Raw genomic sequence first — 21,598 nt, 5'->3', positions numbered from 1 at the left:
CAGGTGGGCTTAAGCCCACATGACTTGGGAACGCAACATAGAATCATAAAATTGTAGTTGGAAGGGACCCCAGGGATCATCTAGTCCAACCCCCCTGCAATGCAGGAATCTCAACTAAACTTTCTTACTGTCAGAAAGTTCTTTCTGGTGTTTAGTCAGAATCTCCTTTCTTGTAACTTGAAGTCTTTGGTTCGGGTCCTACCCTCTGGGGCAGATGAAAACAAGCTTGCTCCATCTTCCATGTGACAGCCCATGAGATATTTGAAGATGGCTGTCCTATCTCCTCTCAGTCTCCTTTTTCCCCTAGGCTAAAAATACCTAGCTCCTTCAACCAGCTCTCATAAGGTTTGGTTTCCAGACCCTTGATAACCTTGGTTGCCCTCCTCTGCACACATTCCAGCTTGTCAACATCCTTCTTAAATTAGAATCATAGAATCATAGAGTTGGAAGAGACCACAAGGGCCATCCAGTCCAACCCCCTGCCAAGCAGGAAACACCAAATTATGCCAACCAGAACTGGACACAGTATTCCAGGTGAGGTCTGAACAAGGCAGATTAGGGTAGAACTATGACTTCCCTAGATCTGGACATTATACTTCTGTTGATGCAGCCTAGCAATAAATTAAACTAGCAAAAAGGGTGGTGTAACTCGATCTCTATTGAAAGGCTTGTTTTCCCTCCAACAGGCTTACGCAAGTTCAGTTGGTAGTAGCCTAGCTCCTGAACGGAGTTTCGGTCTGGAGTACTTTTCTCCCTGCTTACCTGAAAACAACTTATTGTGTTTAGGATTATACCCTAATTTAGGTCCATTAATTACAATGGTCTTGAAAATTCCTCAGCAAGCCCCCCCCCCCCCAATCTCTCCTCCTCATGTTATTCAGGGAAGCCTTGGTCTCTCATATTTTCTGGGTGCCTTCCTGGCACGACACATAATACAATCCAGTAAGTTCTTTTCAGTCGCACTTCTCATAGATGCTTGGAACGGTATTTCATTGAAAGGAAAATCTGTGATCCTTATGTAATCTTTCAATTAGAGCAGTGGCAACATTTGGAAAGAAGAATCGCTTTTCAACTTCTGGAGGGCAGTCTAAATAAATTGCCGCTTGTCAAAGAATCTGGTTGCATGTGGTGATTTTCTGACATTCAGATGCTTTTTTGTGTGTGCGCGTTTAGGGGAGGAAATTGGAATGCAGGCAGAGTCGTCCTGCTGGAATTTTAAATAGTCTCGGAGAGTTAGTATTCTTCCTCACTTGGCATTTTCTTCTGACTTCGGCACAAGAAACAGCAGGCAGCTCTCATTGTATCGCCTCTCTCTTCCTCTCAGATGATTTGTCAGCCTTAGAGGTCATTTGAAGATTTCTACCTGGTGGATTTTTCTAAGGAGGTTTCATTCTTGAAAAGACAATGTGTATTCTTGGGATGGTTTACAGCCTGACAGTTGGCAGATTCTTTCAAAGGGAGAGAGAGAGAGAGAGAGAGAATGAGAAAAGGGAGTATTAAAACAGATTCTGGGCACAGGTAACTAACCCCTCTTTCCCCTCCTTCTGTTGTTTCCTGGACGGGCAACATTTTTGGGCTCAAATGTTTACTTGATTTTACAAAAACAACCATTGAGGTGCCCCAATTAATGAGATTATTATTATTTTAAGATTTAAAAGCTGGATTGAGATGTCACAATCCCAATTTTGCTAGTCCATTCACGGGTGGTGAAGTGGGGCAAGGAGGGGGGCATTCAGTTGCTGTGGTGGCTGACTGATTTTAACAACAACAACAACAACAACAACAACAACAACAACAACAACAACAACGCAGTGTTGCTCTGATGGGACTTCAGCCAGCAATATTTTTCAGTAGCTATATTACTCATTTAAAAATAAAAAAACAAGAGAGACTCTTGAATTAATAGGCCCCTCATCAGAAAACAAATCCACATGGGGCAATTCTTCATTGGGAGGCTGTTCAAAGGGAAGTTAATGTGCCAATCCCTCACTTGGGATGACCAGGAAGCAACAAAATGGCTGAACTGGCAAGCATTTAACTTTTATTTGATGTTGGCCAGCCATCTTTGCTGTTGTGAGTAGGCATTTTAGAAAGGTCTCAGCCATGGGGAAAGGACAGTACTTGTTTACATGGCACTGTATTAAATGCTGTGTGGATCCTCTGTTTTAATGCAGTTGTTGGCTATCTGAGGGGAAACCATCAGTCTATCCAGGTGTTCCTTTTCCTCACTCAGTTAAAATTACATGAGGGAGAGCATGGTGATAGCTCTGGCCTCATCTCCCCCTTGCTTACAACAGTCTGTGATTTGAAGGCCAAACCTCCTGCGCTCAGGGAGGCTTTTCTGAGTTTAGGACCCTGCATAACCAGGAGTAGCCAACATGTTGTCATCCAGATGTAGATGGACTCTCAACTCCCATCAACCTCATCCAGTTTGGCCAATGGTCAGGGATAATGGGAGTTACAGCTGGAGGCACTGTGTTGGATATTGGTGCTCTAAATCATGCAGGGAACTGGGCAAGTCCTGGAGACTCACCCCTGCAAAGCTCTGCCCTTCAGCTCAAAGGGATAGTGATGCTTGGAGAGGGTGGGGCTTGCCAGAACCACCTTTCCCCTCCCAATCTCTCCATGACTTTATCAGATGAAGAATGCCTAATTAAGTCTAGTGCCTCAGCAACACTAAAAGGCCCAGTGTGGAATCACCTCTGGTTACAGAGATTTCAGTCTTTCTGAATTCCTTGGTCTCTGGAGAGAAGCTATAGGAGGAGACCAGGATGGTGCTGCTCTGTCTAAAGCTTGATTTACTGCTGCTCAAGCTGTTTGAGATCCTTGAATAAAGACTACTGTGGAATGACAAAGCACCCATCTAATTTCTGCGCGTTGAAGCTTCATCTCTAAGTCTGTGAAACGCCTGGTAAGCAAAATCATACCGGAACCGCTGGGATATTTCTTTGCTTTTTCAGATATGATTATCAGATGGTTTCCATGCCAGCATTTTCTCCTTTTTTATGACATCGCAATCAGGCCTGAAAGCAAACGAATGGGGCATCATCAATCAAAAAAATGGTGGGTCTGATACATTTTTGTTGTTGTTGTTGCCTTCCCACCCCATCCCCACCCCACCCCTTTTTTTGCAGTTGCAGCATCGCTAGGTGAAACAAGCCTGCAAATATCACACAGAGGTTGTCAGGCTTTCTGACATGCCCAGGTAGGGAAACCTCCCATGGAGTAATTCATCACCTTTTCAATCCAATGGAGGCATGCCAAACCCACTTCCAAGCTGATCTGCATTGCCACTTTCAGAGCTTATAGGTTATCTTGGGGGAAATGGTACATGGTTGCCAAAGAACCAATTGGGTGTAATTTATTGAGCTTCCCCTATCTCACGCTCTCTATAATACCCATCCACAAAGGCCACTCTTCCCATTACTATCCTGATATCAAGAGCTTAGGGCATCCAACAAAAGCCCTAGGGGGATACATTAAACCCTATTTCTGGAACCTCACAAGAAATTTGCGACCCATAATAATCTTTGAGGAAAGCTTTACTGAATCTTAAAAGTAAGAGGAATACATTTTCCACTTCACTGAAATAGTTATTTTGACTAGTCAGCTGCACACTGCTCTGTTGCTCACCACAGGCTTGTTACCTGTTCAGGTATGTAGTGTGGCATTGGCATGTGGGGAGGAGGGTCTACGGTGAGAGTGGCAGAGCACATGATTTGCATTCAGAAAGCCATATTTCAGTCTCCAGCATCTCTAGTGAACAAGATTATGCTTCCAGAAGAAATATTTGCCTCAGAAGATGCCCTTGTTGGCTCAGGTAAGGACAAACAGGGCTTTTCTTCAGCTGGAAGTCACCAGAACTCAATACCGGCACCTCTCAGGTTGCAGCCATTGCCATTCTAAGAGAATGAGGAAGGAGGTCATTGTAAGTTTTGGCACCCCTTTTTCTAGAAAAATAGGACTGAGGACAACCTTAGTTTGGTTGTCTATGCACTTCCTGTTAGATGATTCTGGGGTCCTGGACTATGGGTTGGTTTGGGGTCATTTGTATTCAGCACCACCAAACACAAACCTGAGCACACAAGCATTGGCATTTAGATGATTTATTTTGTGATGTGGGGGGTGTTTACTGGCAAAGGGAACTGTCTTTCAACAAGACAGACCAAAGCTACATGCAGCATATGGGATGACTGCGTTCACCAGCTCATTTTGCTAATCGAGCTGGTGACTTTGACAGGATCACAGCAGATTTAACAGCCTGGTATGATGTGCTGACAAAGTCCCCAAACCCCAAACTCCCTCTTATAAGGTATCATACCAAACTGTTCGACATGATTGTCATAAACGATTGTTTACCTTTTCCAAATGTCAGAATCAAGGTGATAGTTTAGACACACAAATGACTCACAGGGGCTTCTGTTTAAACAATTATGTTGACAATTAAGTGTACATAAGAACAATGGTCTCATCGCACCGAAGCTGAAAGAATATCATCCTCCTACATGGTTATGAAGACAGCTTTAACACAAGTTTTATTCAGCTCATGTTTTCAGCTCTAGAGAATCCATCTTGAATGCCACAAGGTGGTGGATGGGTTTGATAACTCTTTCATTATTATTTGCTTCTGCCGTGGATGACCGTGGATCTGGTCCCTGAGGAAAGATATGTTACATACAGCCATATCAGGAAAAATAACAACACCACGATCTAAAAACTTGATATATCCAGTAGCGCCTGACTAAGCTTGGAACTCTCCTGAAGCATAAATTTTGGCTGAGCAAACCAAACTTTGATAGAGCTCACTAGTTCACAGTCCAGTTTGGGGGCATGGGACAGAGGACAGGGGGCAAACTGCTAAGCTCAGGGGGCCGAATGCAGCTCCTCACTCCTCACCTCTCACTAAGCCAAACCTCTCTCTCTGCTCCTAGTGTGCCCTCCTAGAGTGCTTTTGCTTGGTTCTAATGATCTAATTTCCACAACACATTAAACCATAGTTTAAAACAAACTATAGTTTGATGTGAACAAGGGAGGGAAGGAAGCATCTGGAAGTGATATGCCATCCCTTCCTGGGTAACTGTATAGAGGAAATGATGGCGGCCCTATGTTGGGACAGCCATATATATATGAAAGAGAGTCCATCGCCCTCTGAGGGAGACCATTCCACTGTCAAATAGCTCTTACCATCATAAAGTTCTTTACAATATTGAGTCAGAATCTCCTTTCTTGTAACTTGAAGCCATTGGTTCAGATCCTACCCTCCAGAGCAGGAGAAAACAAGCTTGCTCCCTCTTCTGTATAACAGCCTTGTAAATATTTGAAGCTAGGTTTTCTATCTCCTCTCAGTCTACTGAAGTCCTTTGAGGTATGGATTGGCTACCTCTGTCCTAGAGTAACAGCCTTTCCTGTTTTGGTAGATTCCTCCCAATGGCTTCTATATTTCTTTGATTTTCTAGTTGTCTGCTGCAGTCATAACTCGTAGTTCAAGCTGACCTTCTTTCTGCCTGGGCACGTAAACAAGGGAGAAGGAGCCATGTCCTCAGCACTGAAGGGATTTCTTTAGTGTTCAAACTCATGTTTGCATACAGGAGTCACAAGTTTGTTGTCTATTGTTTGTTTGTGCATCTTAAGCATCTTTAAGCTGGAGCTTTTGGGCAAATAGACTGCTATGTTCCATACAAACCTGTCGTGCTCATTAACTATTTAGCTAATAATAAATGTTTCATGGTGCCGAAGTCAATGCCGCTTAGCATTACTTCTCAAGACAGCTGCTGGGCCTTGTGTTTTGTCAATCCCACCTCCCGACCTCTGACTCATCTTCCACCTCAAGCTCAAGAAGGGGGAAAAGAGAGAGCTTGAAATGCCAGTACCAAACCACTAAAAGTGAAAGGCATCCCCGACATCAAATTGCATAAATAAAGCATCCAAAATTCTTCAGAAAGCCATATGCTATGCATAATGTTCATGGCTGGTACCAGAGGAGAGTATGGAGGGAAGAAGCCCGCCAAACCAGGAAGGTGCTCCCTATTGCTGGACTCCTGTTCACCTTCTCCAAGCATCACTTCTCCTTTGTTTGCAGCCCATCATGAGCTGAAGGGCAAAGTTCTGCAGGGGTGAGACTCCTGGACATGTCTAACTGCCTGCATGATTTAGAGCAGCAACATTCAACGTTGTGCCCTCCATAGACTGCTATTTTCCTTTCCGAAATCTTAACATGTAGGACGCAACTCGCCAACGTAGAAATGTATTTTGCCTCTTTTGTGCCTGTCCCCTTCCCATTTTTTCCTGGTACCCCACTGACAATGGCTTGGTCCAGGGAGATTGGCCTGGCCTTTTTTTAGGAAGTAGACCCTCTAGGCCTCAACCCCTGTAGTCAATCTTTCTGAGGGAGGGGGAGATGGGGAGAGAGTGGAACGTAGCCAGACAGGTTGTCGAACAAACAGACAAAACCATAGGCTTGTTACTTAGACAGCCACACCACCACATCACACAAGTACATCAGCCACACCTATTCAGCCACAGCTATTCTGCCACGTGTTGGACTCCAAATCCCATCAGCCCCACACAGCCTGGACAGTGGTCAGAGGTAATGAGAGTTGTCATCCAACAAGACCTGGAGGGCACCATATGAACTACCCCAAGATACAAGATGTATGATTCCTGCATAGCAAAGGGTTGGACTAGATGACCCTGTGGACCATCCAACTCTATAATTCTAACATTCTATGATATTATAAGCCTGCCAGGGCTTTAAGATAGGTCTTTAAAGCCCTGTTCTGGCTTACTGTTAAGAGAAGTTAGACTGGTGAGTACCAGGGACAGGATTGTGGTGTTGTTGTTTTTTGCCATGGCCCCTCAGCTGTGGAATCTGCTGTCCAAGGGAGGTGCCTGTGACTCCCTCTTTGGTTTCCTTCAAGTGGAGCTCAAAAACCCCACTCTGTTTTTCAGCGAAGATATTACCAGCTTGATATTTTCCAGTTTTCAGCTTCAGTGTCTAGTTATTCATTGTTGGATATATATTTTCTTATGTCCGGTAAACAGCTCTGTGAGGTGGGATGTACTGTTCTTAAACCAAATAAATAAATAACACAGAGAGGCTTTTTAAACAACAACAACAACAACAACAACAACAACAACAAAAACTGGTGTTTGGGATACTTTTGATAATGAGTGATGGCAGGAGCCCTGGGAAATCAGGGAGCCTGAATTCCAATGCATGCTGAAAAGGGGCGATCAGAGGGTGTGTTAGGCAGGGGTCAGCCTCACTAGGCACTGGTCAACACCAATGCCCCAGTAGGATGTCCACTGTCAATTCCAGGAGGCTCTTTGCCCTACACTACTCTTCTTCTCCTTTTGCCATTACTGCCTGCTCACCTCCCATTCCAAGTGGACAAGCACCCTACTGTGCCTTGACCTCTCTTGCCCCCCACAAAACAACAACAACAACAACAACAACAACAACAACAACCTGGAAACTGCACTTGGCAACCCGCGACTCAGAACACCTTGGCTTTTCAACTCCTCGGGAGCAAAACCATTACATGTTGAGATCTGGCATCTCCTGAGTAAATGTTCTCATTTTAAAAAGGGTAGTTTTGATCAAACAGAGTACATTGCCCATATTCATCTATCATCTGAATATGTTACTCCTTAAAACAAAAAAGGTCTATGTTTAAATATACATTTGGTGTGGGGTCCCCCCCCCCCGCAATCCTCTTTTTAAACCATTGCTGTTCTTTTGGTATTGTCACTCAAGAGATAAAAAAAAAGCTCTCATCTGGCAGTAGAAAGTAAATAGCTACACGACTGCCTGAATTATTTAGTTCATATTTATTTATATTCCAGTTTGTTAGAATGCCCTTACCCATTGCTCTCAGTGTTTGCGCTCCTGTGATTCTTATTTTATGGATTCAGCAACCGGAATGCACTAGGTTACTTTCTGGAGTCTAGCAATCAACTAATCCTTCCTAAGATAAAATAAAAATAAAGGGGGAAATAGATTTATGGGGAAACAAATGGTCCCTCGGTGTGTTCAAAGCCTAGGCTGTAAGCCTCTCCTCCCTGGCAAGGCATAAGGATGCTCAGACATTCCCAATGAACAGGTAAAGCAAATGACAAAATGAAATGTCCCAAGAAGTGATAGATCACATTTTGCTCATCCTCTTGTGATCCTGACAAGGAATACAATTAATATTTCGGGTGGGCGTTCAGGAGCCTTGGGATGTATACAAATATTTGCTGTGTGTCGTTCTGCCTTTCTTTCAGAGTTATATGATGGAACATTTTCTTCATCCAAGATATGTGATTTCTTTTTAAAGAACAGCTTTTCTGCCCCCTCCCCTCCCCCAAAATCCCATTTTATATGCAACTCTCATAATTGTCTGATGTGGCAATAAGCTCTCGCTATAGCACCAAGACCCCCCACGGCAATTTTTATAAAAATGACTATGAACCAGCTGAGTTAAGCATGTTTAAGACCTATGGACTTCAATGAAAGTGCCGTCCTCTATTCTTAAATCTATCTCACTGAAAGCACTGAGGCTTGCTTGCCTATTGGACATGCCCAATCTATTGCAAAAGTATGTAATTAGTACAATACAACGTTGTAAATGGTGAAACAATTGTAATGCAAACTATTAATAATGAAGCTAGTCCGTCATGTGTGACAAACAAATGTCCTGATCTCGATCCAAATTTTGTAGATGAGTTATATTGTTGATTAATTCTGTTAATCATTGCAATTGGGGCAGACACATTTTGGATCATCATCTTCTTTCTTTTGGTTCTCCACTGGCAACCAGGACTGCCAGCTTCCCGTACATTTGTACTCCAGAAACCTTAAACCAATTCTCTGTTTGAATAATACTTTCAACATGGTGCAGTTCTCAGGATCTTGGTGCCCTGGATATTTGTATTTCATTGCTAAGTGATCCATCTTTTAACGTGTGCCCTAAAATCCTGATTAAAAAGCCTATTGATTTGTCATTCATTGGAGTCAAATCAAGTATCTTGCCTTGTCAGGAATCCGACTTGGTTCCTTGAACTTGTCAGGGCAATAAGTATCTCGCAAATACGGCCCTGACTGCAGTTATTTTGACAAGACATTCTCATTTTATACACTTCTGCTTCAATGAGTTATTGAAATCTACTCAAATGAAATCTTTAGAAAGGAAAGGAAAAGATACTGAGATGGAATTAACTGGTGGGTTAATTGTCAGATGTGTGTGTGTGTGTGTGTGCATATCAAAAAGTGTGCAACACTAATGGGTTATTTAATGGCCAAATAATGCGCCACCTCACTTATGTAGCCTCCAAATTGCAAAATGATGCTTTAATTTCCTCACCCTGGTGCAAAACGAGTGGTTGATAACTAGAATGGATTGGAAGTGTGCTGAGTGTTTGCCCATTTTGATTAGCAGGGGGAAATGAGCACTTTGTGGTCTGCTGGGGAGCTGCCAAGCGCACAGAGTTTCTCAACATGCCCTCCACATGTCCCTGTTGGATGCAAGCTTCTTATCACAAGTTGCTGTGATGAGCGCATTTCCGTGAATCAACAGTAAGATTGATCCCTGTTCATATTAGCAAGCAGAAGGTGCTAGCTAAGTGTTCAGTAGTACGAGCAGTCATGGTAAGATGCCATTGAGAGAAATCCAAACATTCATTTAGAGGCCTGTGATGATATATAGATTGTGATGTGCATGTTTTATTGAGGTGTCTCTGTAGCTTCTGGATCCATGCCAAGTGGTGGCATCAATCTTGTGGAAGGTTCAAACATCTCCCTCAGCCATGCATGAGAAGTCATGCTTGCCAATATCTGCATATGAAGCAGCAGATACCATGAGAAGCTTTTCCTTTGCTAAAGAGATGGCCTGATGTATTCTAACTTCCCTCTAAAGCTCCAGGGCAGTTCTGACAGGCATCTACATCCTTGATGAAGTGTCTGCTGTTACTAATTGGGCCACCAAGTCACATATGCAAATTTCAAACCAACATAGACAACAGTGTTCAAGGAGGGGTGGGGGACCTGCCTAAGTGAAAATGAAAGATGTGATTAATATAAAATGAGTTCCCGGCATTGGAATGTAAATGTGGATTACTAGCATTTCTGGCCATTAGAAGAAAATGCCCTAGGAATACTTGCACTGTCCACCCATTTCATAAAAGTTAATCATAACTGATCCTGCTGTAACAAATGCAAACTAAGCCTTCTTGTTAATGTATTAATAATGAATAATACGGTGGATTGGAACGCCTTGTTTATTAGGCTATCAATAATTAACTGAGATTTGCCGTTTGTGGCAAACGACTGTTATTTCAGTTGCAGAATTCAGTGACATAATTTATATGGTAATTTTGTGCAAAACAGCACCAATTACAGTGAGGCCATTTTAGCGCAGAAAGAGCGAGAGATGATATTATCAGTTTTTTGTTAACTTTTCAATTCTATATTAGCAGCGTAGCCTGCTAAGTAAACATCACTGAGGGGTGGGAAGAAAGAAGGAAAGTGCTGGCTTTGTGGTATATGTTGTAAATTCATTGCAAACACACACACACAAAAAAAAAACCTCACACACGTGTGTGTGTGACTCTTTCCTCCAAGTGAGCTCTGAAGCTATATATTGTCTAGCATCAGCCTGAGCAAAAGTAAATAATGAAATATATTTAATCTTTCTACAAACAGACATACACCCCACCATTCATCCATTCTCCTCTGTAAATATGTAGCTATAATGTAATTCTTTCTCTTACACACACACACGCACACGCACACACACGCACACACACACGTGCTCATGCACACACAATATTCAATATTTACCGGGGACAGTCCACATATACTGGAGCTGTTCCTGGCACAACACTGTGGGTTGAATCAAACTATGTCATACATAGACTCCTTGAAATTAATGGACATGGCTAAATCAAGTCCATTGATTTCAACTCTGACAGGTGGACAGGGCTCATCAACCTGGAAAGGTAGCCCATCTGGGAGAAGGAAAACTCTGGTCCTAAACCTGTGCTGCCTTGTAGGAAATACACAAATCCAGAGTGCAGTCCCTAAGACTGTTGGAAGGTGCCTTGTATGCCTCCTTCTGCAGCCAAGCTGGTGCCATATGTATTGCTCTGATTTCCTTTGGACCACATCAGTAAGACCAAGAGAGGGGTCTTGTTGTCTGGGCAGCTCAGGACCTCCAGACACACAGCCCTGGCTTGCACCCTAGGAAGGTCACTTTGGTGCAGTTTAACTTCAACCCCACAAGTGCAATCCGTTGTCTCTCGATGCCAGCCAATTCTGAGTACAGCTTAGTTGGTGACAGTTGGCTTAGTTGGTTATGGTGGCAATGTAAAGGCGAGATCTGCCAGGATAAGTAGCTTAGGATGTACTGAATCTCCAGCTCAACCAGCAGTAAGTCCCTGGCCCCAGCTCAGCGGAAGATACGCCAGTGTAACTTGCTCATCCTGGCTGATGATGAACAATGGAAGGTGAGAGGTGGGGCCCCACTAAATTCTGGCGTTGCACAGGGCACCTCTGAAATTTGAAAGCCCAAAGTCTGCCACTGTCAGGTGGACTTATATGTCTTAAAATGGGGTGTTCCAGGGGTGTGGAAGAGATAGGACCAGAGAGGGGAGAATTAGGCTGGATCCTATGCCCTTCTACTTGTTCATGTGACCTGCCAACCTGGCATAGAACATGGTTTTAAAGGTTTGTTTTCCCTTTGCCAGGCTTAAGGGGTAGTAGCAGCAACTCCACTGCAAACAGAGTTTGGACCTGGTGTAACTTTATGCTGGCTTAATTTATACCAGCTTGCATCACCATCATCATCATCACCATCATCATCATCATCATCATCATCATCATCATACCCCACCCATCTGGCTGGGTTTCCCCAGCCACTCTGGGAGGCTCCCAAAAGAATATTAAAAACACGATAAAACATCAAACATATAAAACTTCCCTAAACAGGGCAGCCTTCAGATGTCTTCTTAACGTCAGACAGTTGTTTATTTCCTTGACATCTGATGGAAGGGCGCACATGGAAGGGCACACATGGTGGGCGCAACCACCAAGAAAGCCCTCTGCCTGTTTCCCTGTAACCTCACTTCTCTCAGTGAAGGAACCGTCAGAAGCCCCTCAGAGCTGGAGCTTGATGTCTGGACTGAACAATGTGGGTGGAGATGCTCCTTTGGGTATACTCAGCACCAACACTTTGAATTGTGCTCGGAAACCTACTGGCCTGCTTCTTGTGCATAGGATTTCTCCCTATATCTATTTGTCCCTATTCTGCCTTTGGATAAGACGTACTCTGCACAATTGTTGTGCATAAGAGTAGATTCCCTGGAGATGCAGTTTCTCAACCTTCCACCCAGCACGGTGGGCTAGAAAGCTTTGATCTCTTCTCTGAAAAGCTGTACCTCTTGTATTGATTATTAAAGAGACTCCCTTTCACCCCTATTCCTACATACAAGAGCTCACCGAATCCGCTGAGAGCCTTTTAGTTTGAGCACAACGGATATTACTGCTGCTATGGCTGTCGGAGGCAATGCTGTTTATTGTGCCTTTTCCACTGTGGTCTGGAAATGTCCCCCCAATAGCACATCAGTATTCACATATGCAAGAAACCCCTGACTCTGTATCTCACGGGTCCTGCAAAAACTAGCAAGAGCACCAGGACTGTGTTACCCACTGACAGCAACCCAAATACAGAAAACAACATGATACCGCTGTAAACGACTTCCACAAGCATTCTCCAGACGTCTCCAACTTCACTCAGCAAAAGGAAAGATAGCATAAGGATTAAGATCCTGAAGATTGGATGGGCATCAGATTTACCTATTAAATCAGACTTTAAATCAAAATACAACCCACCTCGACTGCAAACCAATATAAAATGTTCTTAACTTCATTTCCTGGCCAAATATGCTTGACTGTTTTTAGCAGCTCAGATTCACCTCTCTCTTTTTGGTGATGGTGGGAGAGTACAAAAAAAAAAAAAATCACAGCCTAAATCAATTTTATGATCTTAGTTGAACCTGCAAGTCTGCAATTAATTTATTGGTGTTTCTGGAATGGCAATAGGTGAACTTGAACGGCTGACAGATGGCAAGTCATTTACAGGGGAGAAATTAGAACTGGACCATATATGGATCCCGCGGGTTTGCCATGACCCATCAGCAGAGGAAAGAGGACCTTCACTGCATAATCACGGAGGCCTATTACTAAGATAATTACAAAACCAAATCGCTGCCAGTAGGCCTAGACCTTGATTTCTCTGTTATAAAGCAACTGCTCTTGATCTGTGAAGTAGAAGTGTTCAAGGTTCACAACAAGCATAACCCCAACATCTGCCTGCCATCTAAAGATAATGATGTGGCATTAATTAATTTGAACAATGCAGGCTAGCATCAGACAGCATCAGGAATAAGACAGCTAACATCATCCCATTTGTCTTGTTAGTTATCTCCCGGCATGCAACTGGGAAGTGGAGCGATTGCAGCGTAAGAGGCAGTTGGAGGAAGAGATGAGCTGATACGATTTGCCTCATTTCGCCTTTGTTTTCATGAGGGTTGAAGAGTGCCTCCTATCTGTAAATAAACCCTCCCAATCTGCCAAATGCCAGCGCCATACGGAAGGAGGGAGTGAGAGCAGGCGCTTGAAGAAAGATTTCGTGGTGCAACTAAGTTATAGTTAGGTATGCAGGTAGCTGCCTTATACCTAGTCAGACTGTGTATTCAGGAAGGGATGTAGCTCAGTGATAGAAGGCACTTTGCATGTGGAATGTTTCAGGTGTCATGAACTGACTGGACGCAGAGGAATGATGAGAGGCACTAGCTGGGGAATCCCCAAGGGAAGAAGGCTCAGGGTCCAGGGATTGGTGGTGGGACAACAATGAGCAATCAGAGGGAGAAGAAGGATTAGACTGGGAGGAGGAGGTATCAGAAGCTGGAGAAGTGATAAGGGACTCAGCTACACTGACAAAGAAAAAGCACTTTAAATAATAATAATAATAATAATAATAATAATAATAATAATAATACCTTTATTGTCATTGTACAACCTGTGTACAATGAAATTAAATAAGCCTCCCCTCCCAAACACTCAATCTCTTATCGAACAACGCACCACCTCGCAAGTCAATTGTGCTATGTTATTTTCCATTTGACAGCCTAACAGCCCATGGATAGAAGCTATTTTTTAGCCTGTTGGTACGGCTGATTATACTTCTATATCTCCTCCCCAAGGGTAGAAGATTGAAGAGGTGATGGCCAGGGTGTGAATCGTCCCTGAGAATTTTTTTTTCTCTCTCTCTCCTAAGGCAAGGATCCCTTGCAATGTCATCTAGCAGACTCAAGCGACAGCCCATGATATTCACCCTCTGTGAATATCCATTGTTTATGCATTCTAACACTATGACACCAGATGCCGCTGTGGAGTTCCGTTGTTGCCAACCCAGTTTCTCATACAAAGTTTGCAATGCATTTAACTGTAACACTTCTTGGATGTGTTTAGATAAAGATCTACATTGAGAACAACAGTGGGAGAGACAGCAGCTCCCCCTGTTCGTAAAGAAGTCGCTGTAGAGGTGGCATGGGCTGTGTGGCGAGGAGGAAGTAGCTCTAACCTCCAAGGAGTGCCCTGCAGCTGTTGCTGCCACCATGGCAGCAGCAGCAGCAGCGGGTGGTGCATTCCTGCGAGGCCTGTTCTGCTGCCCCCATGGATCCTGCTGCCCAAGGCAGTCATCTCACCTTACCTCTGTGGGGATAACCAGCATCTGGGACGACCAGTAATTCCCGGAGTTCCTGCTCCCACTGGCCGTGAAAGGGTCCGCTGGTTATGAACCTGAAGGTCGTGAGATTGTTGTTGGGAGTTCTGAAGGTTTCTGAAGGTTCCGGAGGTTTCTGGATAGGAAAGATAGGCAAAGCTAAAGAAGCGGCCAAAACTAAGGAGGCCAAATAAACTTTTTGAAATAAAATGAAATAAAGTCTAAGAGACTGCAGCCAATGGTGAAGTCGTGCTCTACTGCTCTGTGCGGCTTGGTTTCTCTTTCGGTTTCTCTCTTGGCTTGTCTTGCACAGATGTTCTCTCTTGGCTTGTCTCGCGCGCACTCCACACCGCTACAGAGAGCAGGGGCTATTTATTAGGAAGTTAAACATCGTCATAACATTGTCAATAACCAATCACAACGTTGTATCTAGGTGAGTTTCTGGGCGGGAAACTCTTAACTGTCCGTTAATGAAGCTTGTCTTGGCGCGCTTTGCCCCAAGCGCGGAGGGATCCAGGCAGCAACCTCTGCCAGATCCTTTTACCTTCTGTGCGATGCGCGGAAGGTTACCTTAAAGTGGACAGGTGCAGGAGCACCTTGAAACGTATTCCCACATACCTCATGAGTGGACCAGCCCTGATAGCAGCTGGAAGGCAACGCATTAGCTATCTTACTCCTTCTCTTGCAATGGGTGGGGAAGTTCCTGCAGAGAGGTGAGATCCATGCGAATCAGAATTCCTGCCCCCATAAGACATTGCTGGGTGCCAGAACCCCAGGACATCTTGACCACAAAAAACTGGAATCTAGGCTCAGCTATTAAGCAACAGTTTTCGGTGTGCTTCACTTCAGCAGTGAATCCCACCAGGAGGGCTTCTTTCCACGACTGTTTTCTGAAAAGATGGCAAGAAGCCCAAGCAGAACAAACTTCAAATTACATCCTGAAATGAACATTGACCCTGGACAAGATGAGGTTGGTGCATATGGGAATTGCCAAGCAACCGCATTTGTGTGCACAGAGCTAAATCTTCTTAGCTCTAACAGATGTATGAGGAATGGCCTATTTTGAGCTGGTTTACTTGTTTGGTTCACTAACGGAAAGGGATGTGATGTGAAGGCAGCATAATGGGTGCAATGATGCTTCCCTAACTTACTGTAGTGATCAAAGTGAAGCCACGTAGTAATTTATTTTTCAAAGCGAATCTGCCCGGTTTCCCCTCTCCCTGTCTGCAAGGGGCTGATAAATGATTAACATGGAGGAATTTAAGAACAGGGGGAATAAAATGAATATGGTTCCAAGACAGCACTCTAGGGTGGAAAAAAAGGGTTCCTGTATTGCCAGTAATAAGAAATGGAAATAAGATAAATAGCAAATGAGACAGCCAGCAAAGCCAAATAAATAACATGGTGGAAAGAACAAATATTTTCTGCAAAATAAAGAACGGGACTAAAACAAACAATAGGAGGAATAAGCGCTGATGAAGATTAATTTGGTGATTCGTAAGTACAGGGGAAGAGAGGGGGAATTCTTGGAACTAATGGAAATGTGTTGTGTCAGTTCTCCAGTCGTAACTGGGCTGGAAAATGTTCGCTGACATTCATAGCGTGGCATTTTCAGAAGTGATCCGTTGTGACCGAACTCTCCTCCCACTCCGAAATAAAATGAAATAAATCAACCAGGGTTGAATCAGTGACAACTGCTCTGGGTTTAGTTCTAGAGATGCTCAGGCCTGTTTTCTGCTTTCAGAGGCTCCATGGAGAGGCACAGAGTTCAGATGATGGCTTGATGGGGTGGGTGGTGAGCTCAGTTTTACACCTTTTTCATCTTTTACACCACCATGGGGGGGAAATGCTCTGCCCAAAGAGGCCTAGCAAGCAACTTCTTTTGTTTTTAGGTAGCTTCCTAAAACATATTGTATCTTTCAAAAGGCCTTGGGTGGCCAAAGACGAATGTTCCTTTTAAACCCGTAATTTATTTATTGTGTTTATATGCCGCTTATCCAACCAAGTACTCTGAATGGTTCGCATGGACGATAAAATACAATTTACAATACGGATGCTTTAAAAAGAAGCCACAAAGCAGAATTCCCAGGGAGAGAGATGCATGGCACATACACTTTTTGCTCTAGTGGTGGGAAGCACCCAAATAATAGCTACTCAGCACCATCTGACTAGTTCTGAACTACATACTCTTCAAGTGTTCTGATTTTCTTGGGACATCCCAGAATTACAGAGGCCATCCTGGCTTCCAATTCGATCCTGGAATGTCCTGTTTCTCCCTCCCCCCCCCCAGCGCTGTTGACACTGAGCTTGAGGAAGAGGATGAAGTGGTCTTTCAGCTGCCGATGGCGCTTGTGGTGGTGCTGTGCTCTTGCATGAGTCAGCTGGCTCCCACGACACCAAAAGACATGTGCCCCAATTTTCATCAGTGGAATGTTGGAGGGCATGAAACTGTAGGACCAAGGCATGGGTAGAGCTGCTGCACGGCTGAGGTGATGGCCCCTTCTGATCAGTCCACTCACATCAACTAGGACAGGCTTCCTCAACCTTGGCCCTCCAGATGTTTTTGGCCCACAACTCCCATGATCCCTAGCTAGCAGGACCAGTGGTCAGGGATGATGATAATTGTAGTCTCAAAACATCTGGAGGGCCGAGGTTGAGGAAGCCTGGACTAGGAACATGGCAAGCTGCCTTATACCGAGTCAGGACATTGGGTCAATGTAGCTTAGTATGGTCTACACTGATTGCAACAGCAGCCATCCAAGGTTTCAGACCGTGTTTTCTCTGAGCCTCCCAGTCCTACCTGGAGATGCCAGGGATTGATCCAGAGGCCTTCTGAGTGGAGAGCAAGCCCTTCCCCATGCTTTCATATTTATGTGTATGCTGTTATGTTCTGTTAAGTATCTATTCTGTTAAGAGCCAGTGTGGTGTAGTGGTTTAGAGCGGCAGACTCGTAATCTGGGGAACTGGGTTCGCATCTCCGCTCCTCCACATGCAGCTGCTGGGTGACCTTGGGTTACTCACACTTCTTTGAAGTCTCTCAGCCCCACTCACCTCACAGAGTGTTTGTTGTGGGGGAGGAAGGGAAAGGAGAATGTTAGCCGCTTTGAGACTCCTTCGGGTAGTGAAAAGCGGGATATGAAATCCAAACTCTTCTTCTTCTTCTTCTATTGTGAAACTGTATTGAATGATCTCTTACAGGGAGATGCTACAGATAATAAAGTATTGTTGGTGCATATTTTTGTTACAAACTTGACTGCTTTGCATGTGGTGTATATAGAAAAGCAGCACCCATCTGATTGTTCCCTTCTCATTCTCTCCCTCTTCTCCTCCCATTAATTGTTAGGGAAAATTCATTCATCCCTGGTTATAAATTGTGCTGCAACAACAACAACAACAACAACAACAACAACAATTTATTATTTATTCCCTGCCCATTTGGTGGCTTCCAACATAATATTAAAATACAATAGTCCTTCAGATATTAACAGCTTCCCTAAACAGGGCTGCCTTCAGATGTCTCCTAAAACTCAGGTAGTTTTTTTTCCCCCTTTGACATCCAGTGGGGAGGCGTTTCACAGGGTGGGCACCACTACCAAGAAGGCCCTCTGCCTGGTTCCCTGTAACTTCACTTCTCGCAGTGAGGGAACCACCAGAAGGCCCTCGGCACTGGATCTCAGTGTCCAGGCAGAACGGTGGTGGTGGAGACGCTCCTTCAGGTATACTGGAGTGCAGATGAACTGCAGATATGAGGGCATTGTATGGTGGTTGAAACACTTACAGATATGGGCACTTGGAGTGGGGTGGCTGCTACAGAACAGCACATCCTGACTAATCCACCACTGCTTGCGTTCTTCTCCAATTGCATCTGGAGGATCAGCACATCTGGATGCATTGGGTGGACTTAGGGCTTGTCCTCAATTCCACTTGTCCCATGTCTAGAAAGCACAGGTCTAAGAGGTTTTCCGCTTGCCACATGCCTATCAGTTTTCCATTCGGCCTGGTGCTTTCCCTGGGAAAACCTAGTCTCTACTGCTGAATTGGAGCAATCATCAATCTGTGGGGAAAATTAGTGGAGAAAAAAAATAGTAGCAAGAATGGGCTAAAAACAGTGGGGTGCGGGAATAGAGGCGGCTCACCTTTAAAGGATGGGGAAGAGGATATGTGTGATATTTCTCACATTAAAAAGCAACAGGGAACACCTTAAAGATGATAGGAATGACTGCAGAGTACATGGTTTGCATGTGGAATGTTCCCATTCAATCCCTTCTACTGCCAGTCGACTACTGCTCTACTGCACTAGAGGAGATCCTATACAGTTCTGAAAGACCCGAGACTTTGAAAAATCATCCCCTCCATTTCCAGTATTCAGGCTGGGGGTGATGTTGCTTAAGTAGCCAATGAGGGACCAATCATGCACAAGAGGATGGTATCAGAAGCAGAAGTGGATTGTGGGAATATGTTTTGTAAATGCTTTAATTAACCGGGTGCATTTATGGTTATTTATGATTATCTATGTTTGTTTATGTTTACTCGACAATATCCTTCCATCTTGGAAGGAGGGGTAAAAAGGGGATCCGACAGGCAACTTACTGCCTGGATCCCTCCGCGGGCAAAAAAGGCTCCAACTTCAAATCTAGTAACGGTCGTTAGTCTTCTTCCCGCCAAAATCTAGCCCGGTAACAGGAATTTCATTGGTTGTTGTACTTGTTATGACGTTGTTTGTTCTTCTAATAAATAGTGGCCGCTCCCTGTTTGTGGTGTGGAGAAAGCGCGAGGCAAGCCCAGGAAGATCATTGTTGTGTGCCAAGCCCAGGTAGTAAAAGCGAAACTGAAACCAGCCACGCAGGGCAGCGGTAGGCTTCTTCCATCAGACTGCAGTCTTAGTTGTTTTATTTCATTTTCATTTGTACTTTAAATCCTTTTATTTGGCCCTTAGTTTTTGGCCACCTTTTGGTTTGGTTTTCCTCTCCAGAACCTTTTTGGTTCAGACAGACGCCTGCAGACACTCACGAGGCATCATCACGAACTCACAAGCTCAAACCTTCAGATTCCAGCCAGTGGACCCTTTTTTCGCGGCGCGGTGGGAGCAGGACTCCAGGATTACCGGCCGTCCCGTCCGCAAGCTGGCCCCATAGCTGGTGCCCGCAAGGCATTGGCTACCCTGACAGTGGATCACCGGGTGAGGGAGAGCCACTATGCCAGCTTTGTGGCAGATGGGTCGCCGTTCCTTACTGGGAGGAAGAGGACGCTGGGAAGTGTAAAAGAAATGCTAGGTGTTTGCACTGCACCGATCTCCCTGCTGCCGGGTCCTTCACTTCCTCCTTTCTGGTAAGCCTGGGAATCTATCAGAGGAGCTCTGCTCACCAAGCTACCCCTGATCGAAAGCTTGTGTGAACTTTGTAGAAGTGCAAAACATCTCTAGGCAGGGGAAAGTGGGGAAAACCTTGAAACTGTCCAGTGAGGACTGAGCAGGATTTAACAACAAGCAAACAAATCCATAGGCATCCTTCTGGATCAAAAGGTGGGTAAACAAAAGAAACATCTCATCAAGCCAAATGTAGCCTTCTGGATGCCCGACTATTCATTCTCCATTAGTTGCACTCCCAAGAAAACAGCAAAAGCTTAAAATAAAAAAGAGCGGGTCGAATGAACCCCTGCTGGAGTTCCATAGATACTGATGGGGGTCCTTCTTTTAATGGACAGAACACTGCCAGTTAGTGCAGACAGTGATGAGCTGAGGGTACCAGTGGTCTGGCAACAGTATAAGAAGCTTCCAACATTCCATTTACACATAAAACGAAAACAATCAGCATGCAGCTATCTGTCTAATTAGTCTCCACTGCTTCTATCTCTCAGTTGATCAGGTGTGTCTGTATCGAAATCAGGTATCAGATCAGGCTTGGCGATAGCAGCGTTCAATGCAAAGCAGACACGAATTCAATGCCGAGCTCCTTTTTGTTGAAAAAGGCTTTTTGCAACCTAAATCCTGCTAGCAAAGCCTAGCTATTTGTAAGATGGGATTTGCATACATACCTCTGCTACCCTTGACCCTGAAGTAGGCAAGGCACCCTGACAGGTCAATGAGCTCCGCTTCTTACAGGGATGGCAATGTTGTCGCAACCTCGCTAATAAGAAACCACGAGAAAGTGTTTATTGCTAGCTGAAGATATTCTAACATCAAATTTTGCAATAAACACTGGAAGGGTAAGAGAGCAGTCCAAACAAAAAGTCCACACTGAATGGAAGTTATTTAAGGAATACCTGGAGAACAATGGTATAAGAAGTTCCTTCATAGCAGAAATAGACTGAACCAGATGATAAGTCAAGTAAGAGTTAATACAGAGATAAAAAGGAATAAAAATTAAAGCTTATAACTGTGCGATAAACATAGACAATGAATAGCAGAAACAGCGAGTTTAATTGGAAGTCATTTTTATTTAACATCAGAATGTTTTAATTTGTGGAAACTATGTTAGAATTTTGTTGTTGATGTTTGTATCGGATTATTCTTTTTAGTAATAATGTAAATATTTTCAATTTTCCTTTTTATTACTTTTTCTTCCTTTCTTCTTTTACATTTTTTCTTCTTTCTTCTTTCTTTTTTTTCCCTTTCTTCTTTTCGTATGTTATGTTTTGCTGTATTTAATTCTCGATGTTGTGATATTCGTTATGTGTTTGAGTGTTTTTTAAAATAATAAAGTTTATATATATATATATATAAAGAAACCACGAGAAAGTACAGGTAGCTATAAAGGAAAAAAACAGCATTGCTGGGGTCAATTCTCCATCTTCTTTCACCACCTCTCCTACCTTCATACTAACTTCCTTTTTCACAC

The sequence above is a fragment of the Lacerta agilis genome, chromosome 5 (genome assembly GCF_009819535.1).
Source record: "Lacerta agilis isolate rLacAgi1 chromosome 5, rLacAgi1.pri, whole genome shotgun sequence".
Taxonomy (NCBI): Eukaryota; Metazoa; Chordata; class Lepidosauria; order Squamata; family Lacertidae; genus Lacerta; species Lacerta agilis.
Note: the sequence above shows the minus strand (reverse complement) of the source record.